This window comes from Nyctereutes procyonoides, unplaced genomic scaffold (genome assembly GCF_905146905.1).
Source record: "Nyctereutes procyonoides isolate TBG_1078 unplaced genomic scaffold, NYPRO_anot_genome, whole genome shotgun sequence".
Classification (NCBI taxonomy): domain Eukaryota; kingdom Metazoa; phylum Chordata; class Mammalia; order Carnivora; family Canidae; genus Nyctereutes; species Nyctereutes procyonoides.
In genome coordinates this window covers 23,251,559-23,277,181 of record NW_026575128.1, presented here as the reverse complement: position 1 = coordinate 23,277,181, position 25,623 = coordinate 23,251,559, and the positions used below count along the sequence as shown (strand labels likewise).

General features: G+C 36.7%; 1 protein-coding gene across 2 annotated transcripts in view; it reads left to right on the top strand.

Annotated features, from left to right (window-relative positions):
* The window catches only part of LIN7A (lin-7 homolog A, crumbs cell polarity complex component), a 124,489-nt gene that overhangs the window by 43,073 nt on the left and 55,793 nt on the right, over positions 1–25,623 (top strand). The window lies entirely within an intron of this gene.

Here is a 25,623-nt window from a genome sequence, read left to right as displayed (position 1 = left end):
TGGTTACATAAGAGTTCATTTGGGAGGTATATGCCGTATTGTCTTTTGAATAACATAATATTAAGTAAGCCCATCATTGCTTCCCCATCAGTTACTAAGTAAGAATTCATATCTAGGACCTAAAATCCATAAATCCAGCATATTTGCTCTGCTTGAAGTCTGCAGTAATAAAGTATCTACTGTCCTCCTCTCCAAAGCCAGTTGAACTCAGTGACTCCCTGGAAGGTTTTGTAGTGGAGGACATGCACTTGACAAGCAATACTTGTTACCGACTTTCCTTCCTCTTTGCAATTCTACCGGTAGCCAGTGCACAAATTTTTACCTCAACAATGCTAATATGTGAGTAGTCACATGTGGGAAAGACCTAAGTGACTAAGACAGGAACATACAAAACCTCTTTCACAGCAGATTTAAACTGTAGCCTATCCAGTGTGGGTATGATTTGAATTTTGCTAAGATTTGACTTAGACTGTGCTTGTGCTAAATCTTTATCAGATGAAGTTGTTTGCTGTTTAATTTTTGTTTATAATAAACACAACTTAAGTAAATAATCCTAATTGTGTCTCCAAGTTCTAAACTGTGAATTTAACCAAAGGCTGAAAGGAAATTTCTCAAAGTGTATGAATTCTTGGCCACCGGCTGCTCAGTGGGAAAAGTGTAGATATGTTGAACCCCCATGGGCTACTCTCAGTTAAATTCCTGTAGTAACTTTGTAGATCAAGGTTAAATCCCCTCCACGCTCTTTTCTTCCTTCACAGAGTGCTACTCCTCCCAGATTCAATGGCCGATTTTTCATTTTTAGATAATCTATCATCTCTTTTACATCTCTTTTATTATCTTTCTTCCACAGAACTGAAGGATAGGCCACATTATAACGCTACTCACTGGGAATGTGCATGCGATCAATGCAGTCTCTACAGTCATGGAATTTACATTCCAGTGAGAAAATTATTAAATAAATATGCGATACAATGTCAGAGGGTGACAAAACTGGGGAAATAAAGCAGGATTAGGGGAAGTAGGAGTAAAGCTCTATTAAGTTGGAGTGATAAGAAAATAACCAAATTGAAGTAATTGAACATGCCACAAATATAAGTGGGGGTATAGCTTTCCAGGCAGAAGAAATCACAAGTGCAAAAACCAAGATGGATCTTAGTACAAGGAAGGAATATCCCAAAAGCAAGAATGTCTGCAGTGAAGTAAAGCAAGGTAGACTTCCCAGAGGCAGCCAGAGAGCAGATCACGTAAGGCCTTACGTGCCATGGTTGGGACATTGGATTTCATTCTAAGCATGGGAGAAAGCCGTTGGAGAGTTTTGCCCTGACCTGATTAGATTTTTAGAAGGTCCTTCAGACTGCTATGAGAATACAAGTGTATGGGCAAAAGAAGAAATAAGAGAGTTCATTAAAAAAAGTAATGAGCAGGTCAAGAGAGAGACTTGCTGGTGGCAGCTTGCATGATAACAGTTTAAGTTGTGAGAAGTCGTCAGGTTCAGTGTGTGTATTTGAGAGTCAAGTAAACAGTCAAGTAAACAGGAATTGTTGATGCGTTGGATACATGGATGAGAGAGACAACTGAATCGCCTTTTAGGTTTTGGCTTGAACAACTGGATGAATGGTCTTATAATGAGATAGGAATCTTTGCAGTTGGACCAAATTTAGACTGTCCAAGAGCTCTGTTGTACACAGGAGTAAGTTGATGGTGCTTTTCAGACATCCAGGGAGAGAGTCTAGCAGGTCCCTGAGTCTAGATTTTGGTGGAGAGATTGGGTTTGGAGATGTAAATGTGGTATAGATATCAGTTCAAATAAATGCACAGACCTTTTTCTTTAAGCAGTTGGCTAAGCAAAAAGAGAATAAAAGTAAAAAAAGAAAATAAATATGAAGACATTGTGTTGGCATTATAAATATATTTTCCAAACCCTGTCTGTGGTAAAGTATACTGTGTGTATCATTCTTGATCCATGGAAATCTATAACTGAACTATAGGCAGTCCAACAATTTCAGAGGGAAAAACATGATATAATTTATCCACCTTACATATTTTATAAACTTTTAATAAAGTTTAGGTTCATAGTAACATCCTTATAATAATTTTGTCCTTAAGGACAATGCATGTTATATAGAGATTGTTTTCACCACTTCATCTTGACTCCTATTTCACACTAGTTTTATGGTAGTGTTCATATTTACATGTGGAATGTTCCTCATTATTCTCATTATGTCACTTTACATTAACTGGGAAGTAATGGTAAAAATAGCAGTATGTATTCAGTTCTGAATCAGAGTAGTATTAGTATGTATCTCCATCTAGTGAAAAGTTCTTCAATAAAATATGAATCCATGTTGCCAGACAGGTGAATTCACAAGCCAGTAAAGAAAGGAGCAGCTAGAAGTGTGACGATGTACAACAACAAATACCTGAAAATTAAAGTTTTTTTGAGTTAAATATCCTTTCCCTCCTGGTCTCTTGGGTTCTGGCTATTATGCTGGCATAAAACTTTGAACTTGTGGTTTCTTATTCAAATTATGCTCAGAATCTCTGGTTAAATTGTTTGTGTTTTCAGGAATGTTTGCGAGTTAATACTTTCCAGTGTGAAAGCTATGAATTTGTCATGACAGGTAGAGAAAAGACGAAGGACTACAGGGGTGTCATTCTTAGTTGCATTTTACCAGAGCAGAAGCAGGTAAAGGTCATTGTCAGCAAGACTGCAAAACCCAAGTTACGTTCAAAAAAAAAGAAAAGAAAAGAAAAAGAAAAAAAAGCAGGACAGTTACCAAATTGCCTTACACAAGCGTAATGGTACTTATTGGGTAGTTATTGTTACAATCCCATGTTTTGCCTTACATTTGGATGCAACTACTGACTCAGCTCCTGGCCTATGGGCTGCACTAAGATGGGAAGAATGGTCTATGAAATTTTATTTTGTTTTTTATTGAAAATGAATGACTGAAAGAGATTAGATGTTTCCCCTTCTTAATTATTCTTCCGTAACCTGTAATAAAGATAGACAAAAAATTATGTTGAGCTCAGTACTGAAGCAAGACCACTTATGTATACAATGAAAAAAGGCATTGATTTATTCATAAATGAGTTTCACTTGAATGCCAATGCACACACAGCTTTAGCCACAGAATACAGATAGTACTTGGCAACCCTTACCTTGATATTGTGTTGTCTTGCTGAAGAATCTCAAAAGGACCTGATCCATAATTAAATTGCACATATTCTGTGCAAGTAAGTTTGAAGTACATGGCAGATAAATGGACTGACATGAGTCTGCTTTCCCATACGGAGAGGTACCAGCTGACAGGAGAAAGTTCACAGAAGTTTTTGGATGAGAGATGAAATAAAAAAATACTATGATCCCAGTATTCACAGTAAGGACCATTTCTGGGATTTTAAGTGACATCTTCAAGTTTTAGTTCCTCAGTCTATTATTTGGGTTGAATAACCAATGTTTATAAATGGAAATATAAGGAAATCTATAGGTTGAAATGGAGAGGATACGACATTGACTTTGGAAAAGAGAATTTCCTATGAGAAGTGACTGGTGAACTTCAGTTGAATTCAAATAGCTCGGTTGCCAAGAGATGGACTTTTCCTGACACTTCATATCCTTTGTGCCTCGGAAAAAGAAATCAATAGTGTATGAGTGGTCATATTTTAAGAGGACATCCAATTTTTGCAACAAAATTCAAAGAACTTCTTTCTGAAACTAAAGTAATGAAAAACAGTTTATTTATTTACCGCCATCATCTTCTAAGTTTTACAACGTTCAGGCTTCCTGCTTTCCAGGGTGGATATGCTCATTGATCTGGTGTTTGATGTGCTGCTGAGAGTGGTCTGTGGTGAGGACTTGCTCCCATGTTAGAACCAAAAATGCAGAACTGAGTGACATAGTCACCAAAAACTGCCTTCCTTGGCCAATCACCAGATGCGTGTGTTAGTATGCCCTAACGTAGTAGAACTGTAGATTAAGAAAAGAACCCAACTCCATATGGAATCATTCTGTGATAGCCAGTAGGATTGTTGGAAAACGTTCCAGTTCTGCTCTCCTCCTTAGCACATGTTACAGTTGGATTTCCCCATCCTCCTTCAAGCGTGATGTGGTTATGACAACTGCTTTGGCTAAGAAAATGTGAGTGGAAGTGATGTGTGCCATTGCCTTGGTGAAGCTTTTGAATCAGTGCACGATACGTTGTGTTCCTTCCCCTTTGCCATGTGACTGCTGATGTTTTATCTAATAAAGGCTCAATCAGCCTGGGCTGCAGAGTGAGAAAATGAGAAATACAGGCTTTAGCCAACCTTTTAGGAACGTGTAGCCTGAGCAAGAAATACACCTTTGTGACTCTAAGCCTCTAGGATATTGGGGTTATAGTGCCAAAACATAATTCAGGCAATCCTGGCTGATAATACACAGCCATCAAGCCAAATTTAGCTTGAGGAAAGGTCATAAGCAGTAGCAAGCAACCCTTTAACTGCTGTAAAACAAAATTATTTTTTAAAGTCTATGTTGTTATTTTCAGTAAGCTATAGTAAATCTTCTTAAAACTTTATGAAATTGATAACCAGTATACGTACCCATGCCCATTGGGTGGCTCATACATTTTAAAAATTGAGAGACTCAGGTCATAGATTTTGCTTCTAGGTTATTTTCCATTTGCTCCTATTCTCATTTATTTTTCCTCCCTGAAGATGGAGCTCATTAACCCTCCAGCAGCAGCACCTCCCACCCCATCTAAGTCTTACACTGTTGCTTTATAAAAGGATTTCTTTGTTTTATATATGTAAAGCTGTAAGCCACTCAGAAGAAATATTTAGAATGTATGAGTCTACTATTCAGCTGCTCTTAGACGCTGGTGATATTCTTTCCCTGGAAGGATCTATAGATTAGGAAATTATCATCACAATGCCTCCCACCAGTAATATGTTAAATGTCACCGTGAGGCTTTTTTTCAGATCAAGGGGAGCAGCAGCATTATTAGAGCAGTGTTGTAGTCAAGTCCACCAGTGTTTAAATCCCAACTTTTTTACTTACTTCAGACATCTCTAATAGTTTGTCAGTTTTTACTGAAGGAATGATACCGTCAATGTTGAAGTGATTCTGATAGAGATCATGTATGTAAAGTCACAGAGTGAGTATACAGCATCCAATGGTTACACAATGAACGGATGCTATTGTAATTAAAGACTAGACTCCCAAATTATCGCTAGGTAGAGGTGTTGGTAAGTCAGGAAATGGATAAGAGAAATGTTAGTTTCCATAGACGAGATCTAAAAATGCCCATAAGACTAATAGACATATTCACTGCCCCAACATTAATCATGAAAACAAAATAAATGGAGCCATTGTACCCTAATGCCACAATCATATGGACCATACCATTATGGGCAGATGTGTTTGTTTTCGGTGCTGTTCTACTGTGTAGATCAAAGTATGGACAGCAAGTGTAATCAGCTTTATGAGGACTCTAATGGTGGGTACTATGATCCACATATATGTGGATCAATACTGACAAGATGAGATGAAGTGTGAGGATCCATAGAAGGTGAAAAGAGAGTTGGTAGGAAAGGAGTGTGGAAAGGAAAGAGGTGGAAAGGGGAGAGGTAGAGGGAAGGAATCAGACAAGAAAGGAAGAAAGAAAATGATGGGAAGGAAAGAATGAAGGACGGCAGGCCTTGGATTGTGAATTGGAAAAATGGCAGGAACGTGGAGTCATAAAGAACACTGACAATGAATTCTGACAACCTGCGCTCAAATCCTTGCTTAGCCATTTGATTATATGATCTTGTGCTCATTACTTAACTTCTGTGCTCTTGGTTTTATATACCTTTCTTTCAACATAAAATGAGACAATAACAACTTTATGGGACTGTTGGGAAGATTCAATCAAATGAGATGAAAAAGTGTAAGATACCGGGATCCCTGGGTGGCACAGCGGTTTAGCGCCTGCCTTTGGCCCAGGGTGCGATCCTGGAGACCCGGGATCGAATCCCACGTTGGGCTCCTGGTGCATGGAGCCTGCTTCTCCCTCTGCCTATGTCTCTGCCTCTCTCTCTCTCTCTCTCTCTCTGTGTGTGTGTGTGTGTGTGACTATCATAAATAAATAAAAAAAATTAAAAAAAAAAGTGTAAGATACCTTGACTAACAGTGCCTAGGTAAAAGAGTAGGTAGGTAAGAAATGGTAGCTACTCTGGTGAAAATGTCAGTGGTTTTAGCGACAATACAAGAAAATGTTACTATGTTCTAATAGAAATATTAGTTATAAATACAGGGAATAATAGTTTTTAGTGATCAATCATCCAGATAAATGTAGAATGTTTTTCTCAACAGGAAGCTCACATTAAAAAAAAAAAAAAAGATGTTGACACTCTCGAGTGGTTTTAGAATAAACCAGTGTAATAAGGACTCTGGAAACCTTGTCGTTCTACAGGAAGTTAAGGACTTGGTGATAGTTAACCACAAAAGAAAAAAATAGTGTTTAATGTATTTGACATTTATTATTTGGTAGGAGGAAGCAAAAGGTAGGTAACCAATGTAGACCACTGGGTGAAAAGTAGGAAGAATACAAATAACTAGCAATAACCAGCACTGAGTGAGCTCACTTATAACATAAGAAGCTTCCTGTAACAATAGCAGAGGTTAGGTGGACGTACTTGATCATTTTTGCACAACAGTTTTTAACTTAATGTCATATATGAACTTCATGTTGTAGGTGAAGTAAAGGCAAATATGTTTATATGCTTTGATAATGCATATACTTATATAGAAGTATATATAAATTGTAAAATTTATATTTATATGGTCTATTTTTGTTCCCTTCCATTTATGTTCAAAATTTTTATGGAAAATTATGTTTTTAATGTTTTACTTTAAACATGGATAGAATGGCATGGATTCATTATGTAAAATTATCAATCTGTTACATAATGGCATCTAGAATAGTATTACATTCATGGGAATTAACGAAAATGTATCTGACATATGTTTACACGTATCTCTTTCTGTTCATATTGAATTTAGCTTAAGTTGGCAGATGACAAAAGAAAGCAAGCTTGATGGCTCTTACATTTCTCTTGATTTTATTTGCACTGCCAAATGTGATAGGACACAAAAGCCAGATTGTTTCTTGTGTGATAAGTCTCCTGCCAAGAAGAGGCTGAAGTCAGTAAAGCTTATTTCTGAGCATCCTGAAAATACATTCGCACAATATAGAATTTTTATTTTCCTTACCAGAACTTTATATTTGTCCCAGCGTGTCTTGACACGTCTCCAAGCATAAGGAACCATAAATAATTGGAGAAAAGCTTGATCAAATCATTTACTCTAGAAACGTTTTCAACTGGTGGGTTGCTCAGAAATACAAGAACAGCAAAAATTTAAAAGAGTGCCTCTGTTCACTTGATATAACCTACTCCTGAACTCTGACATTTTGCTAATATTTTGAAGCCTGTTATGGTGAACATAGCAGTTGTGCTATTCCTCCTTGGCATGAAGTTGGCGAAAACTATGATTGTTCAGGAAAGCTCTATTTTTATATATCATATGAGTGCTGATGGTCCTATTGTTGTGTGTGTGTGTGTGTGACCCCATGGATATTTTAAAGACCAAGTTGTTCCAAAGGTAAAAAGTTTCTTTGTTCTGCAACACTCCTAATAGAAGAACACTCTTCTTCCTCAGTATCCATGTGGAATACATATGGAGTTTCTGGGTCCAACATTCAGCTTGATTACTCTGGTGAAGAAGACAGAGCTTTCTACTTTTTAGGGAGATTTATTACTTTTAACATCAGCATGCATTAGTGTCAAATACTCCCAACAATTATCCTAAAAGATGCTCTCCCTGCTTTGTGAAAAGTGGCCCAATCATTTCAGAGCCATAGCCTAGAACCTATGTTTTCAAGTTTTTATTTAGAAACGGAGCAAACTGTGTTCTTTTTCCTGTCAAAAGTTTCTTTGGCTTTCCAGAGGATACGTTGTTAATGCACTTGGTTGAACCTGTGTCAGAAATTTCACTTTACCTATTCATATTTTTAAGTATCTGATTTATTTTCTGTTGTATCTTAGAACAGTTTGACAAGAGAGGTTCATTTGTGGCTAGACTTTCTGGTAGTAAAATCTAAAATGTCTGTAAGAAGGAGGCTGGTCATCAGATTCCAGTTGTATGTATGATCGCTGCTAGAAACGCCTGCCATTTTGGAAGGAGAAATTAGAGCTGAAAACTTGTGACCTTTCTAGGGCTGAAGGAAGGATATATGTGAGGGGAAAGCAAGTTGAAAATGAGAACGCCTTGTCAGTTTAACCATGGGAAAGAACAATAGCAACTGGAAAGACTGCAAAACTCTTTTAAAGGTTATTTCTGCTTAGATGATTTAAATTGAAAAAGGATTTCAAACGTCTTTCTTTGCTGACTGAGGCAGCATCGTTGATGCCAGCCTTTCCAAAAATAACTTCATTTGCCTTAAGGAAAAAAGATTTGGTGGGACCTAAATTCAACTTGGAGTGTCTTAAACTTCATTTGCCTTAAGGACAAAATATTTGGTGGGACCTAAATTCACCTTGGAGCGTCTTAAAGAAAGATTTGGTGGGACCTAAATTCAACTTGGAGTGTCATGACACGAGTTTATTCTGCTGTAAGAGAATTTGATTCTGTTTACTCTTGAAAGTGATATGAGCTGCAACTTTGAGCCCTTGCTGGTATTAAAACAGACTCAAAATTGATTGAATACTAAAAATGACATAAATATTTCCATGTGTAAGATCACTCCAAATTTTGACTTCTTCCAAATCAAACAGGCTTCTCGTTGAAATATATTTTAAGCAGGCACAGAGTTTTCTTCTTTTTATATGATTTGGGTAATTTGGAGTTATTTTTTTTTTCCAGGAAGCAGCCCTTAATTTTTACAAAAAAAAAAAAAAAGAGTCACATAATCTTAATAAAATAATGCAGTGTACAAGGCAAAAAGTAGTATGTGCACTTATACATATGACCATATTTTTCTTGGGATACCACCATAACTTCATCAGACTCCCAAAAGGGCCCATGGTATATGTTCCCACCCCACTTCTCAGAAGATGAAGACTACTCCCTAGTAAAGGATTCTGGTATCAGCTGAAATACACTACTTGACTAGTTGGTCTCCATCTCTAAGAGCCTTCCAATTCTATGAATCTATAGCTACATAGCAAGTAACCCATGTTTTTCTTCGAATAAAAGAAAAGGAATTTATGTAAGGCTGAGCATGTGTGGATGGTAGGAATATGTTGACTATGCGAGACTGTGTATTGTTGGGGTAGGGAAAACAGATTCTATGAAGATTTTTAAAGTGATAAAAATAATGAGAAAAATAAATGTACACATTTTATTGAGTTTTTTGAAGAATATAATCTATAATTTTATCATAGGAAATTGCAAAAACAGAATGACTAACTCACGGGACACAGAATTTTTAAACTTAAGTTATACTTCTGCAGCTTTCTCAGGAAAGACATTTTTAACAATGTGAGGAGTGTCTATAACATCAACATGTCACTTTCTGGTAACAAGGATGGGGTCTGTGTGGCAGGAACCGTCTTAGACTTTAATGGGCCATTGATCTTTAAGATATCTAAACAGACCCTCACAAATAGTCCCTAATGACGCTGAAGGCTGTTAGCATCACTGTTGGGTAAATACTCAGCTCAGGCTTTCTATTTGCTGTAACAAATGATAAAATAAACAGCTCATATTTCCAGAAGCTTATAATTACATGTACTTACATAGTAATTCAAAATAATAGAGTCCTCAGAGAAGTTGTATTTTATATCAGTTAGATAAAGTGAACAGTTTATCTTCTGTTGATATCATGGAACTGGAAATGGGAATTTCTATTTTTGGCACCATGGATGACAACCTTTTTTTTTTAGTAAACAAGTCATTGAACTTTTTCTTACTTCAGTATTGCCAACATATGTGTGGAAAAGTTAATTTGTACAAGCCATTGAAAGTGGATGTTAAGTTATAAATTGTCATTTTTAAGTAGTTTGCTATTATCCTAGAGTGTGATTTGCACATAGAAAAGAACATGAAAATTAGTATCACCTATAATTCGAATATATGCAAGGTAATGATTAACTTTCTCCCTCCATTCCTTCTTTCTCTCTTTCCTTTTCTCTTCCACACAAGATGTTGGGTTGACTACTGACCACTATATCTTGTATTCATCATTTCCTTGCTTTTTAAAAAGTCTGAGTGCTTGTGTATTTTCCTCAAATATATTTATTTTGTTTTTATTTAAGATTTTATTTATTTGAGAGAGAGAGAGAGCATGAGCAGGAGGCAGGAGAGAAGCAGAGGGAGAGGCAGAAGCAGACTCCCCACTGAGCAGGGAGCCCACGCTGCTGGGCTCCATCCCAGGACCCTGAGATCATGGAGGCAGAAGCTGAAGGCAGACACTTAACTGAGTGAGCCATCTGGGTGCCCCTCAAATATATTTATTTTAATTGTATTTGTTTAAAATGTTATAAAAAGATATCGTGCACCTGAAACCTTTGGGGAATGTTCTTTTTTCCCTGAATATGATGATCCCTTTTTAAAAAAAATTTAAAATTAAAAAAATTTTTAGTTTAAAGTCAATTATCCAACATATAGTACACCATTAGTTTCAGATGTAGAGTTCAGTAATTCATCAGTTGCATGTAACACCCAGTGCTCATCACATCACATACCCCCTCCTTAATGTTCATCTCCCAATCCAGGAATCCTCAGTTTGTTTCCTATAGCTAAGAATCTCTCCTGGTTTTTCTCCCTCTCTGATTTCTTCCCACTAAGTTTTCCCTCCCTTCCCCTATGATCCTCTGAACTGTTTCTTATATTCTACATATGAGTGAAACCATACAATAATTGTCTTTCTCTGATTGACTTATTTCATTCAGCATAATACCCTCCAGTTCCATCCATGTCAGAATGGCTAAAATTAACAAGTCAGGAAACAACAAATGTTGGCGAGGATGTGGAGAAAGGGGAACCCTCTTACTAGGATACTCCTAAGATTCAATAGTACTTTATTGTGTTACTGTAGTTCATTTATTTTGACTGTTGCATGATATTCCATTATGTAAATATACTACCATTTATTAATTCACTCTCTTATTGATGAACATTTAAATTGTTTCCAGGTGCTGCTATTAACGTACTTGCGTTTCTTGTCACATGACCAAGACTTCTTTTTGGGTTCATAGCTAGATCTGGAATTTCTGGATCATAAAGTATAAAACATTTTCAACTTTAGGAGAGAATGCCAAACGATTTTAAAACTTGGTTGCTCCAGTTTGTACCCCAACAAACAATACAGAAGTTGTGTATCTACAACTTCTAATACCTCCAGATTGACATAGGAGATATTTAAACTTACACCAATTGAATATGCTAAAATAGTATCTCATTGTAGTCATCATTTGCATTTAATTGATCACTAAGTTGTTTAATATCCCTTCTTGTAATTATTGGCCATTATGGGTTTTTTTTTTTCTGTAAAAAAAATCTGTTCATGCATGTTTTACTGATTTGTGCTTAAATTTAAAATTTTTTATATATTCTTTTTTTTAAGGTAGTCTCCTGCTGAGCATGGAGCCCAACATGGGCTTGAACTCACAATCTTATGATTGAGATCTGAGCTGAGATCAAGAGTCAGATGCTTAACCTACTGAACCACCCATGCGCCCTTTATATATTCTTGCTTTTAAATTTTTTGCTGATGGTGTATTTAGTTTTCCTACGTTGCATCTCCTACGTTATAACTTGTCTTCAAGATGTCTTTCATAAGTACAATTCTTAATTTTAAATATTCACATTAATTATCTTTTAAATAAATCTTTTGGGGGGTATCTTACTTAAGTATTTCCTACTCCGATGTCTAAAAGATATTCATCTATATTTTCTACTAAGAGTAAGAATTTTAATTTTGAAATTTATGTTCTTAATCCAGCTAGAGTTGATTGTCTTTGTATGTAGTGTGAAGTAGGGATCTGATTTTCTTTTTTATCTATAAAGGCAGCTATTCCCTGCTCTATTTATTGAATAATTCAAAAATTTCCCTATGACTTGCCATATTAATACACACCAGGCTACACACATGGACCTGTTTCTGGGTCTCTGAGTACTGGTCAGTTTATCTAACTTTTCATTAATGTCCTACTTCTTTCATTTGGGCGTGTCAAGGCAATGAGTACAGAGTAGGGGGTATGTTTTAATCCTAGCTTCTTTTTTAATAGGAGATTTATGAGTGCTTATTATATGTGTGTATATGTGAAAGTAAATTAATGAAATCAAACCATTCATGCATTAATGAACAATGATGAGTATGTGCCATAACTTAAAGATTATTATGATAACTCCAATTCTACTTTTTGCACTGGAGGTCCAATGGGGGGGTAAATAACATGGCTTAATATTTTCATACAGAATAGTTTCATATTCATGATTTGTGGATGTCTTTCAATTTCTTTCATCAGGTTAATTAAGGTTTTAAGTGAAGTCATTTGTCTTACTCAGCTGAAGGCAGAGAATGTTTCAGTTATCACAGCAAAATTAGCACCTACCACAGTGTCTGCCAAATAATGAGCATTTAATTAATATTTGTTGTAGAAATTCATTAAGATGAGCTTTTTATTGGTAGACATACATATATTTGATTTTCAAATGGGACTCTGAGTCATACAGATCCCAGACAAAAACTGATTGCACCTCTAGTTCAGAATAAGATCTTACTTAGACTAAAATGGCTTCCAACCTTGATAGGTAATCAGTGATTATAACAAAAATTATTTTTACATTTAAAAATTGTTTCAACTGTGAAAACTGACCTGCAATTAAAATTAAAATTTCGAAGTTTTTTATGCTTTCATATAAACGTATACATTGCTATGGATGTGCAAATATGTAACACACATTGGTTTTCATGTGGTGAATACATAACTATTATATTTGATCTAAAATTTAGTAATGTATATAAGATGAAAAAGGAAACTTAGCAAGCTCCTAGTCCTGTAGTTGTTAGACTTAGAGGAGTCCTACACTCTTTGTGAATCTCGTGATTCCAACTCATAAAATAATGGATCATTTTTCAAGGAATATGCATTGCAAACTTTCTTAAATGCAGAGGGTTGGTAAATTCTCTAAAACGGACCCATTTGGAGTCTTAATCATTATAACTTAAATTGTACAGATGAGAAAATAAGATCTGGAAAGTTTAAGTTGTCTTTGAAGTTAGTTAGTGCCTGAATTAGTAATCAGCAAAGTTTCCTGAATGCTAGTCCAGTTCTAATTTCACTTGCTATGGACAGTATTTCAGAACATTCTGAAATGTGGAAACAATGAAACATTATTTCACTACTTATCAGTAATGAGCCAAAATAATTGGAAAATTGCATCATGGTTCCCATTTCCATAATTCCTATTCATAGCAGTGTTCCATGTATACCAACAACATTATTTAAAATTTTTGCCTTCTAGTTTTTTCTTCACTTCATTTAACACAAGACAATGCATTATTGTTTGGTAATATATCCTCTCATATATTTGTAATCCAAATTCCCAGAAGGTGATGTAAAAATTTTAGTTACTAATCATTTCATAATTGGCATTTTATCACCAAAAGAGTTATGATATTTCCAGAAAATTTCGGCCTCTACTAGAATAATTTAGTATTTTTAAGAACAAACTTTAGCAAATGTGTTTCAGGATCTATCACAAATATGCATGTCTATTCAGGTATGCCTTTAGTCCTTTTTTTAGTAAATTAGTACTAGAGGCAGCAAAGCCATTTTCAACAAATAGCTATATTAGGGAGAATGCCTGCTTTCCTATTTAAAGAAAAGACATCTATTACAGATAATCTTGTCTTCCAAACTACTTTGTTTTCCTTGTGTCTACCTGTTGATTAGATAAGAGATGCTAAATATTTATTAAGCCTAATACTTGGAAACCTTTTGCACTGCATTTTCTCCACTCTGTTTCTTGTAAGTCAGCAGTAGCGCATCTCAGACTTCTCCTACTGCCTTAAGTCCTGCCTAAAGTTACTTTGCTGTCCATTCTCCATTTTTGCTAGCACCTGGAGGTATTGTCACAGTTGATAGGTAAGAGATGGTAGTCATTTTGAAAGGCACCTTTTCAGGTTTTTCAGGGGTCATGCAAAGATATGAGCAAATGTAAAAAATAAACAAGGAGCAAACCAAGCAAGAGGCCAACAGAAATACATCTTCTCCCCAGTCTTGCTTCTGGAAGGGTGAGGCCAGTGACAAGGGACACCAGTGACAGGAAATTCATGGAGGTCCTAATAGCCAACCAGAAGCATTAATTACCTAGATGACAGTGGTCAATGTGTATTTTCCATGTCAAGCAAGCAATAATGTCCCTCTTAAGGTGAAGAAAGGAGAGGGAACTTAGTCTTTCTGAAACATCCATAGGACAAGATCATTTCTCTCTCATTGATTTTGTAGGCGTAATTTCAGAACAATTTCAGGTCCTAAACATGTGGGGATATCAATACAGGCATGTGGCCAGAACAAGGATGACAGTGACACATGCATCCTTATTAAAGACTGCTTATGGAATATGAGCCCATATGGAGTGAATGTGAGAAAGGTTTTTGGCAGTGTAGCAAAATTAAAGAATTCTACCTTGAGTTTCTAATTGAAACGATATTCTGTTAAGTTTGTTTTATGACCACCTGCATGGCTACCAGATATTTTTTTACTCTTTATTTTAGAAAGTGAATTACAGCTGGATTCTATTAAAATATCTTTGAAAATCATTCCATTTCCCCACAGATAGGAGAGTAATTGCTTCTGTGTCCAGGATAGAGACTAGCAAGGTTTGGAATTGCTAGACTTTATAGCTAAGTAAATGAGACTTTCCTAAACAAAGTAAAAAAAAAAATACATGTATAGATAGAGATATAGAGATATAGGTATAGATATGTCCTTTCTCCAGATATAACAAAGATCTATGTCAATTATATTTCAATAAAAATTAAGATAGCCAAATCATAAAGTTAGAAGAAATTTGAGATCTTAGGAAGTTATAAAGACACCATAATTGTTCAATAGAACTTCTCAATAATAAATATTTTAAATGTCTGAAGATATTCCCATGAGAGGACAATAATTTATTAGTTACTATGGTTGAAGAGTTTGTAATTATATGATTCAATCACATTGTTGATATTTCATGCAAAATACCTTGTCAAGCATAGGCAATTACTCAAACAATAGTTAAGAGGAAGAGATTCATTTATAATGTTCATTTGCCTTAATTAATTTTGGCACATTACTACAGCCGAGGGAGGAATTTTTAAGATCTCCATGACTTACTGACAGAAAGTAATAGAGCCACTGAATCATACTCGATACTCATATTTTCATCTTAGAAAGGATAAACTTGGGTAATAAAGGGTCCATTTAAAATAATAAAATAAAATGTTGATTTACTCATTGTGTTTTAAAACATTAAAATTGTTTTTAATGAAATTGCTTATTATTAGAATTATGGCTTTATAATATTTGCATTGCCAATTATAAAAACAGATTGAAGTAGCCACACATTTGAACGTGTGACTATGTAAATGAATTTTCCCTAACTTGAATTTCTATATAATGAAAATTGGACTCTGTTAAGCTATAGCTTAGTTAAAAAAAAATCTCATTTATTTATCTTTAATCCAGTTATAACAATCTAGTAAGAAAAAGAAATATTGCCTATTTCATATTTCATAAAATATTTCTATTTCCATAAAATATTTCCATTCTGTGTGAGATAAAATATTTTTTCATTGAATTCCCAATGATAAAGAGACTTAACCTGTGTTAATTTATTATTGAACCATGTATCTCAGTGTATTTGGTATTGTTGTACATATTGGCAGTTAAAAAAAGAGTAAAAGAGTTTTCCTCGATGGCTAATTTAAATATATATAACTATTTAATTGGCTTTAAAAGCAGATGCATTGTGGGGCACCTGGGTGGCTCAGTGGTTGAGCATCTGCCTTTGGCTCAGGGAATGATCCTGGAGTCCTGGGTTCGAGTCCCACATTGGGCTCCCCACAGGGAGCTCGCTTCTCCCTCTGCCTGTTTATTTATGAATAAATAAGTAAAATCTTAAAAAAATAAAACATGCATTGTAATTAAGCTTGTTGACTTGCTTTGCTAATATAGAAATATTTTTTTAGAGATCTTGTTCCAGACACTGCAATTCAATATACATAATTTTATTTTAATGTAGCAGGTTATTTAGGAAATAAATTCATTATGTGTTGTGCATGAACTCTCAGGGACATTTACTGTTTCCCTCTCTTCTCCATTACCTTCCCTTTCACTGAGCCTCTAAAAATCAAGTAACCACTGCTACATTCTCTTTACCTCCTCTCATCCCACTGCTTTTATCCTCTAATGTGTCTGGAAAAGGGAAAGAAGCTGAATGAGATGGGTGCATCCCCCCCCCCATCGCTGTTTTTAGCTGAAGATTTTTTAATTCTGACTGTGATTTTGGTTCTTTTAACAATGTAGCAATTATTAGTCTTATGACCTCGGGGCTTAGATCATTTCTACATGAGTGCTTTTTCCATTTATAGCCGAATTTTCCATTGACCTTTCCTAAGTACAAATAATTTCTTAGAAATCCCTGTTTGCTGCTAAAAATAATGCAAACATATTACATTTACGATGTTCATGTACAGTGGTAAATTAGGCCCCGGATCAGTGAATCCGGAGGTACTTAATGACAGTGCAACAAAAATATTCCCTTTGCAAAGAAATGCTAATTTTTGGTTTGTAGCTAGCACCCAGAGGAGCTCCTGGTGAAAGGAATGACTCTGCTATACATAGTCTGGCCAGCGTCCTGGCTCAGCAAGTTTTCTCCTGTTTATAATCTCTAGTCACAACAGATTTTCTCTTCCTTTGTGGTCTCTCTCAGGAAGCCAGAGATGATGGCACAAGCCAGAGATGATGCCAGCAGACACGTAGGAGGTGATTGTGATGCTAGTTTTAATTTAATGCATCTGTGGAACATTTCTTCAGTCCTCCATACTTGTTTCCCCCCCTCACCCCCAACTTCTTATTACCTCACATCGGCTGCTGCTTCTCCACTGTGTGCCCAGGATTTGTCCAGTATTTTTATGTAGCATCAGGGTGATCACCTGGACTGGCAGGATTTCCCTTCCTTCCTATTGAAGAGGAGAGTATACTTACTCTAGTTATTCCTCTGGAACTTCTCAAGGGTACCAAGCCAGATTGGGCACTGCCCGCTTTAGGGACATTATTCATTTTTGTGGTCATCCTGGATTTGAATATTTATTATTACAATTTCCTGGCAGATGGCTGTGCCTTGAAGAAGGGCCAGCTTTTTCTAACATGCCCAGAGGCACTGATTGTGCTAAGTACAAGACTGGATTTCCCATAACATATTCTTTGTCATTTTGCACATTTGTAATAGAAAAACAATACTTTGTACATTGAGATTCTAAGGGAGAACCCAAATCTATTAGGAGTTAGCAGAAATCCCCAGAGCCCTACAACCAGAAAGCTTCCTCTCCCTGATTTAAGCATTCTTATATCCTTTAACTTTCCTCATACAGTGTGATTTCCCATAGTTTCAATCATCTAGCTACCTCTCTAAAAAACTCCAGAGTTCATGAGGAATTCTTATTGAAAATATTTGATTCTTTAAGTTTTGCTTGATTGGTTTACACGCAACACGGTTATGTAAATTAAGTCATGCCCATTCACTGCCCCATGGGCTTAATTTGAGAGCATTCAAGGGTGGCCTTCTCTTAGACTGAAAAGAAATATATATATATATATATATATATATATATATATATATATATATATATGTACGTGTATGTGTATGTGCATATGCATCTAAATTTCTAGCAATACATATGCTATTATATGGCCATCTACTTCTTAGAATCTTTCGAAATGCATGTTATTCAGTGAAACGATCTCCAGAAGTTATAACATTAAGAATATGTCTATTCTGGGCAGCCCTGGTGGCCCAGTGGTTTAGCATCACCTTCAGCCCAGGGTGTGATCCTGGAGACCCGGGATCGAGTCCCACGTCAGGCTCCCTGCATGGAGCCTGCTTCTCTCTCTGCCTGTGTCTCTGCCTCTCTCTCTCTCTATCTCTGTGTCTCTCATGAATAAATAAATAAAATCTTAAAAAAAAATATGTCTATTCTAAGGACACCTGAGATGTGATTTTTAAAAATATAGGGTTCCAACAGACATGGTTTTCAGCCCAAACCTGGGGCTCTTTGCCAAGCTCATCCCACAGTGTTGTGATGGAGTGTGATGCCTTCTGCCTGAGTGACTCCACAGCCAGCCAACTCAACGATCTACCCAAGCAGTTTGAGTTGAGTAGAAGGGACATGTCCCTAGAATCTCCTCACTGAGGAATTCTCTAGTTCATACTGAAACACTTTATTTATGTGGGATCAGAAACCATATGCATCTTAAACACTAAGGTGAATTCCCATGAAGCCTTCAGCTGAGCTTCATAGGCTTCTCTTCATTTGTCTCATACACTACATGGAGTGTTCAAATAAAGTTCAAGATGCTTTAAGTTGTTAAATGCCAATGACTTTTCTCCACCTAATTCAAAACTCAGTTCATCTGAGCTTCTTCACCTTGTGCTTCACCCTGCAGCTTCTTGATGGCAGCTATGTCATTGTTTCGATAGAGTATCGCATCCTAATCTGATCCTGATCACTTAAGTGTCAAATGCAGAGCAGTTGGAACACCGTCTGTTTTTGGACACCAGAGAACAGTCTCTGCTCTAGGATTTCCTCAAGGGGAAGCCAGTCCTGCTACCTGATAGTGATTATATCCGATAGGAACCCGCTTATGAAACTAGCCAAGAGGCAAGCTCCAGTCTCCAGTGATCTTATCCAATAGGTTGTATATGGTCACTTAGTTAATTAAAACTGAGCTGTAAGTGTGCTGAGCAGTTTGTCAGGTAGCATTTCTGATCTGTCTTGTTAGGAGACAAATGAGATCCTAGCCATTCTGGTTTCGGAATTAATTCATTCCTGGCAAGTTTGACCTAGAAGACAACACCCAGCTGTGGAGAAAGGCATAATTCCTGCCAGTTTCTTTCCTGTCTTACCAGAAGGGCTGATGTCTTTGGGTCCTTGAGTGGGTAAACTCTGACATCTTGGAAGAGCTCTGTGAGTGGTTGTTGCCTTCTCCAAGGCAGATGGCCTCCCATAGTTACTATTACACTCTTGTGGAAGGCAACTTCAGCATTACCAAAGAGAAGAAATGCTACCATGGTGCAGTCAAGTGGCCAGCCATCCATTTTTTTTTCACTATGGAAGGCCCAGAATAGCTGCTCCCAGCTTTTCCTTTGCTCTGCTTTCAGTGTAGTAACACATCTGGGACAAGTGTTTTTGTGTGGTCTCTATATCTGATGTGTACTTAAATGAAAATTGGAATTCTACTAATATGTTAAATTGGCAATATAAGACACGTGCAGCAGACATTTTTTTTTATATACATTTCTGGGTCTGCAGGGGATGGCTTACAAATGCTAACAAAATGCAAATCGAAAAGAATGGGAATTTACTATAATAAGACCATACCACTAAGGAAGCATGCTTTGAGAATGGAGTTGTCTTCAGTTGATATTCCTCTGAGCCCTGCTATCTTCATGATTTCTCATTTTTATGGATCAAAGAAAAGTAGAAGGAAAAATGGGTAGAAGTCTTACATAAGAGGAAACCTATCCAGGTGATGGAGTAGGATATGGAAGAAAGGAATAGAGCAGACACTCCATGTTTCCTACTAAACAGCTTCCCTCGCTTCTCTCCAGCTGCCAGAAATACGATTTTATTTAGGTGCTTACACCTCCTACCTCTTCATCCCTCCCCCAGAATAATTCAAGGAAGGGTGATTTTACTCCCTCAGTTAGGAGAGTCAATCGAATTGGCTTAAAAGTAAGGTGGGTGCCACTGTGAATGGTTGGTTTAGCCAATGGTTGGGGAAGTGACCCTGATGCAGCTAACGTGGCATGAGTGGAAATCCAATGATAAAGTTTCTGAGGGATATATCACAGCTCTTAAAAAGAGACATAGAAACAGATAAATACCTCTTTTTTACTGGATATTATCCTGTCTGGATGTGATTTTTGGAACTCTGATGTCCTTTTGAGGGCCGCAAGAACAAGCCTCCAAAGACAAAACTGACATTTGAAGCATTCCAGAGGAGTAAAAGCCTGGGTCCTTGATGAAAAGGTTAAGTCCCTGAACTAATTCTCTAGATTCCCTCTTATCTTGAACTTTCTTATTGCTATCTTTTCTCAGCCTTTGAGGCAATATTTCCCCAACTACTGGCTGTACATGCGAATCATCGGGAGAACATTTAAAAATCCCAATGCCCGGCCCCCACCCTACTGCAGTATCCTCTGAATGTTGGGTGAGAGCCAGATACCCATATATTTCAAGTATCCCCAGGTGATTCCATTATGTAGCAACATTTGGAAACCATCTGGTTTGAGCCATTTTGAAGTATATCTTTTGTTATTTCCATCCAAGTGCTTCCTAACTGAAATGACAGATTTCGAACTTGAAAAAAAAAAAAAAGGAAAAAAGAAACTAAAAATATTATTTGTATGAGTGGCTACACTAAGAAAACAGAACAATATTAAGGAGGGTATAATCAAGAGTCAAAAATGCTTTGATAGTTTTCAAAAGGAACTCTAAGTCAGTTACTTAGCACTTTAATTGAACCATATTCAAATGTAATCAAGTATCTACTACTCTTGATAGAGTAGTCCTACTGATTATTTCCCTTGATAAAGCTTCTTATCTATTTAATAACCTGAAGTTTAATTTATGTAAAATAATTAAAAGTGAGAGAATCCTTCCATCTTTATTAGATTTGGCCTTTGAAGAATGTCCACATAACAGAAACAAGTATTGGCTTCTGTTATATAATTTCAAGAAAGGAAGATTCATTATCCTCGTCAGCTGTTACAGATTTCCCTAACCACACGCATAAACACCACACACACACACACACACACACACACACACACATGCACATCATTTTTTAACCCCTGGTGAATCCTAGATTAAGTCCCTCTAATATTGTATCTTATGTAGTCCATAATTGTTAGAATTTAGGAATTTAGGAAACTGTCTAAGAAGTGGTCCATGGTGACTTACACACCACATGGGGAGATACAGGCAACAAACCTAGCAGCTCACCGTAAGTCAAGGTAATAATTCTAGGACTCAAACAGGAAGTAACATTTTCTACTCACCAGAAGGCTATACTTTTTCTTATTTTGAGGAAGGGAACTTCCTGTCTTCAACTTCTTCAGGGTAGAGATTACAGAGCAATAACCCATCAGCTGTTTCCTTATCTAAGAGCCAAAGGGCAGCAGCCTCTGTCTCTTCCTGCACTTTTGAAACACTCTGCTGGGACTCAGGATCTTGCTGAGAATCTCAGGGTCACCGCCTTCCCATTGCCCACCCCGTCCAAGGGAGGATATTTTTGGTACCCTAAATTTTAACCTTGTTTGCAATCACACTACATCATAATCTAACATGATGGCTTCCAGAAAAAGACTTTCCATTTTTGTGAAAATGTTCTTGATATCTGCTAGCTATCATCGATCCCATTCTTCTCCACTGCTCAGTTATTGGACCGGGGCCTTGGTTTCCTATTTGTCTTTGAGTAAGATCATGCAAACCGAATAGGTACCTTATAAGGAGGTATCTCTAGTCTCATTAGATAGTGGGACAGGCCACTCAGTTTAAAAAATAAGCATAGCAAATTGGCAGGTAAATGAGCAGTGCCTTTCAGTGGTCCTATCTGCGTTGAATTTAACTTTGCAATACAGAGATGTCATTTCCTCAGCAGATAAGAAAAATGACTAATCTTTTTCTTTAAATAAAAGACTTTTAAAAACTATTCATTTACATAGGCAGTAAGAACATGAAGACGACACTATAGATTTAGAAGCAGGGATGAGAGGTGCCTGGGTGGCTCAGTTGGTTATGCACCCAACTTCAGCTCAGGTCATGATCTCAAGGTCCTGGGATGAGCCCTGAGTCAGGTTCCCTGCACAGTGGAGAGTCTGCTTGTTTCTCTGCCTCTACCCCCCCACACCTCCCCCCGGCAATGCCCTCTCTCTCTCTCCCCCAAATAAGTAAATAAAATCTTTTTTAAAAGTGCATGAGATCCTAAGGTTGTTTTCCTTTAATGCTGAGTTATGCTGACAATTATCTCCAATAAAAATGAATGAGCAATGTGACAGGAATAATCAGTGGCTGAGAGAAAGTTGGTTGCATCAATCTGAATTGAGAGCATTTACCTGATTGAGGGTAGGTAGTGTTGAATCATTTCAATCTGATTAAACTTTCTGAGCTTTTCTCCTCCCTTTTGAAACTTGTTTTTTTTTTATAGGTTTTAATTTGAAGGATATGGAAATACAAAGGCAGATTTTTGTCATGCCTAAGGACAGGTTAATAATGCATTCAGATTCACATCATCTTCCATGTTGATAAAACTGACCTACTTTTTCTTCAAGAGAGAAAATGTCTTATGAAATATTTTCACATAAAAAATGTTGCGTTGTGGTGTCTTTCTTCTTACATTCTATAATTAAACCTGGCATATCACTTCCAAAAGTTAAATGAAGTTTAGTTCATTTTCAGGTCTGGGCTATGTAATGAGTTAGCATCTCTGCTGCTTGAGACAAGTGGCATTTGCTGCTTTGCCTGCCAGAGAATTTTTCTGACAGTAGTGATAATGATGCAGATGTTTTTCTTTGTAGGGATCTTCCAACAATATCCCTAATGAAAACACATGCCTACTTCCTGGCAAATAAAAACAATCATTTTTGAAAGCAAGAAAATTCAAATGCCTTCTTCCTAAGATGGCCAATGTAAACAGTCCATTATTTTCTCGACATCATTTGTGCTGTTTTCTGTCGCAGCAATGAAGTGATTCTTCTCTTTCACTTTTTTTTTCCTGGCCCTGAGATGGAACCAACTTTTACAAAATCTTGTGCAGATTCCAAGTGGAGTGGAGGTATTTAAAGCAGTGTAGGTGTAATTAGAGCACAGGTCTTAAGCCTTGTGAATTGACTCTTAAAATTGATTTTCCATGTCGTCTTGAACGTTAGGTCCAGGTGAGCTGATCTGGTTTCAAGAAAGGAAGAAATATAGTTGCTATCAGTGTTATGTCCTTAAACTTAGGAATGTAACTTTGGCTTTTGGGATTTATAGCGATAAAACTAATGAAAGATCTGTGTAAATAATCTTTAGCAAACCCTTTTGTAGGTCTAGCTGATATATAATTGAACAAATCTTTTTACATTGAAAAAAATGTGAAATTTTGCAAAAATGCAGCTGAGATTTTTCAGAAAACTAAACTCTAGATGTATTTTGGGGTTAAGTGAACGTTTGCTACTGCTCTTTCCTCAAAGGAACATTTTAATATGCTCCAAAAACCAAGCCTTTAGTCAGTTAGCTTTTAAAAAAGGATCTCAAGTTGATATGCACAAGAGATGTCCTCACACTATTCATTTTTTAAAATGTTATTTATTGTTGTAGGAACACTTAACATGAGATATATCCTCTTAACAAATTGTTAAGTGCACAATGCAGTATTGTTGACCATGGGTACAATGTTGTACAATGGAACTCTAGAACTTCTCTTGCTTAATTGAAACTTTATGCCCATTGTTTGGTAATCCCCATTTCTCCATTCCCCCAGCCTCCAGCAACCATTATGCCACTCTTTGATGCTGTTATTTTGATTGTTTTACATCCCTCACATAAGTGGAATCATGCAGTATTTGTCTTCCTGAGACTAGTTTATTTCACTTAGCTTAAACAAAGGACAACACATGTTGGTTAGGATGTGAAGAAATTAGAGCCCTAATGCATGGTTGGTGGGAAAGCAAGATGGTGCAGTTGTTATGGAAAAGAGTATTCAGGTTCCTCAAAAAGTTAGAAATAGAACTACCATATAATCCAGCCATCACACTTCTGAGTATTTATCCAAAAGAATTGAAATCAAGATCTTGAAAAAGTATGCACGCCCTGAAAGTTACGATAGCTTATTCCTAAGCATCACTGCAAGGCTGACTCATACAAGTAGACGGGATACAGAATGGAGTAAAAACCAGAGATATCTGGTGTACCCATTGCTTGGTCATTAAACAAGAGAGCATTTTAAATTTACTTGTCTGTGTTAAGAGAACTATGTCAAAATGCCACATCTGATTGGCTACATCAAAACATTCTCATTCAAAACTTATTTACCACCAGAGGGGTTATTTTGAGCCTCCTTTCTCTCCTTCTTTCATGAATGAGCCATCATGGTCATAAGACATATAAGTAAGTAAACAACTCATCAGAATAGAAATGGAAGGGACCTGAACAGTCTGAGTAATTCAAGCCAAATGCTGTCATTAGTAGAAACTTGGTTAAGTTTGTGTGCGCCCATGGATAAGTGATTTTGTTCTTTCTCTTATCTTTGAGCAGACCATCAACTGTCCTTTTGTATGACCAACCTTAGAACATTTTTAGGCTCTACCTTCATAAACAAAGTATGTTTAATCATGTTTCTCTACTTGCTCAACTTAAATTACCTTTTTAATCTAACACGAAAATGGAGAACAAATTCATTTCTGTGTCTATTTAGCCTTTGAATGAGTGAGCTTCAAACAGAACTCTAACGGAAGTCTGCCTTAAGCCAGCAGTTTTAAAATCCCCTTCATTTCCTCCCTCTCTTTTTATCAAACCTGCACATGTTTGGGAGCTAGGGGTTGTCTTTGATGACAAATTAGAACTTAGTGATTGTTTTATGCACTTTATGAGATTAATTGAACAGAGCCAAGCCTGGTGCCTTGAACAGAAGTTGAATTTAATAGAGCACATCAGAGAAGAGGAAATGGAAAACTCCTGTCCATGCAGAGTGTAGCCTGGTGTTTTGGTAATGGGGAGCCGGGACAGCGTCAGGGAAGGCAAGCCTGTTCTGATATTGTTTGTTTCGTAGCTTCTTAAATCAATTATCCTCATAGAATTAATCTTCATTACTTGGGGATGCTGTATTTGTGAATTCACTTATTTGCTAAAACTTATTTTGTGGTCATCCTCTAATATGCACAGAGTTGTGAAAAATATGAGTTATGCAGTGAGCACCCTCATGTTCCTGGCTGAATATAAACCAGGCGGTGCTCCACCTTCTTGTTTCAGTTCCTTTGCTATAAACAAGTATTATTTTTGTAATCTATTTAGTGTCATGTTTATCTCATTTTTGTATTTTTTGTTGGTGATGTTGCTCTTGGATTGGCCCCCAAGCATAGTGCTCAAATGGTGGCCAGTGTTCCTATATGTGAGAAGGCTGTGTGCTGTGCCTTACAGGAGAAAGCTCTTACTGGATTAACTTCATTCATTAGGCATAAGTCCTAGTGCTATTGGCCTTGAGTTCAGTGTTAATGATCAAAAGGTTTTATTGCATAAAGTGTCTTTCAACAAAAACACACATAACACAGGTTAATAAATTGATGGATGATGGGACTGTTGTGATCGGAGGCTCGTAGGAACCTAACCCTATGTTTCCCTAGGA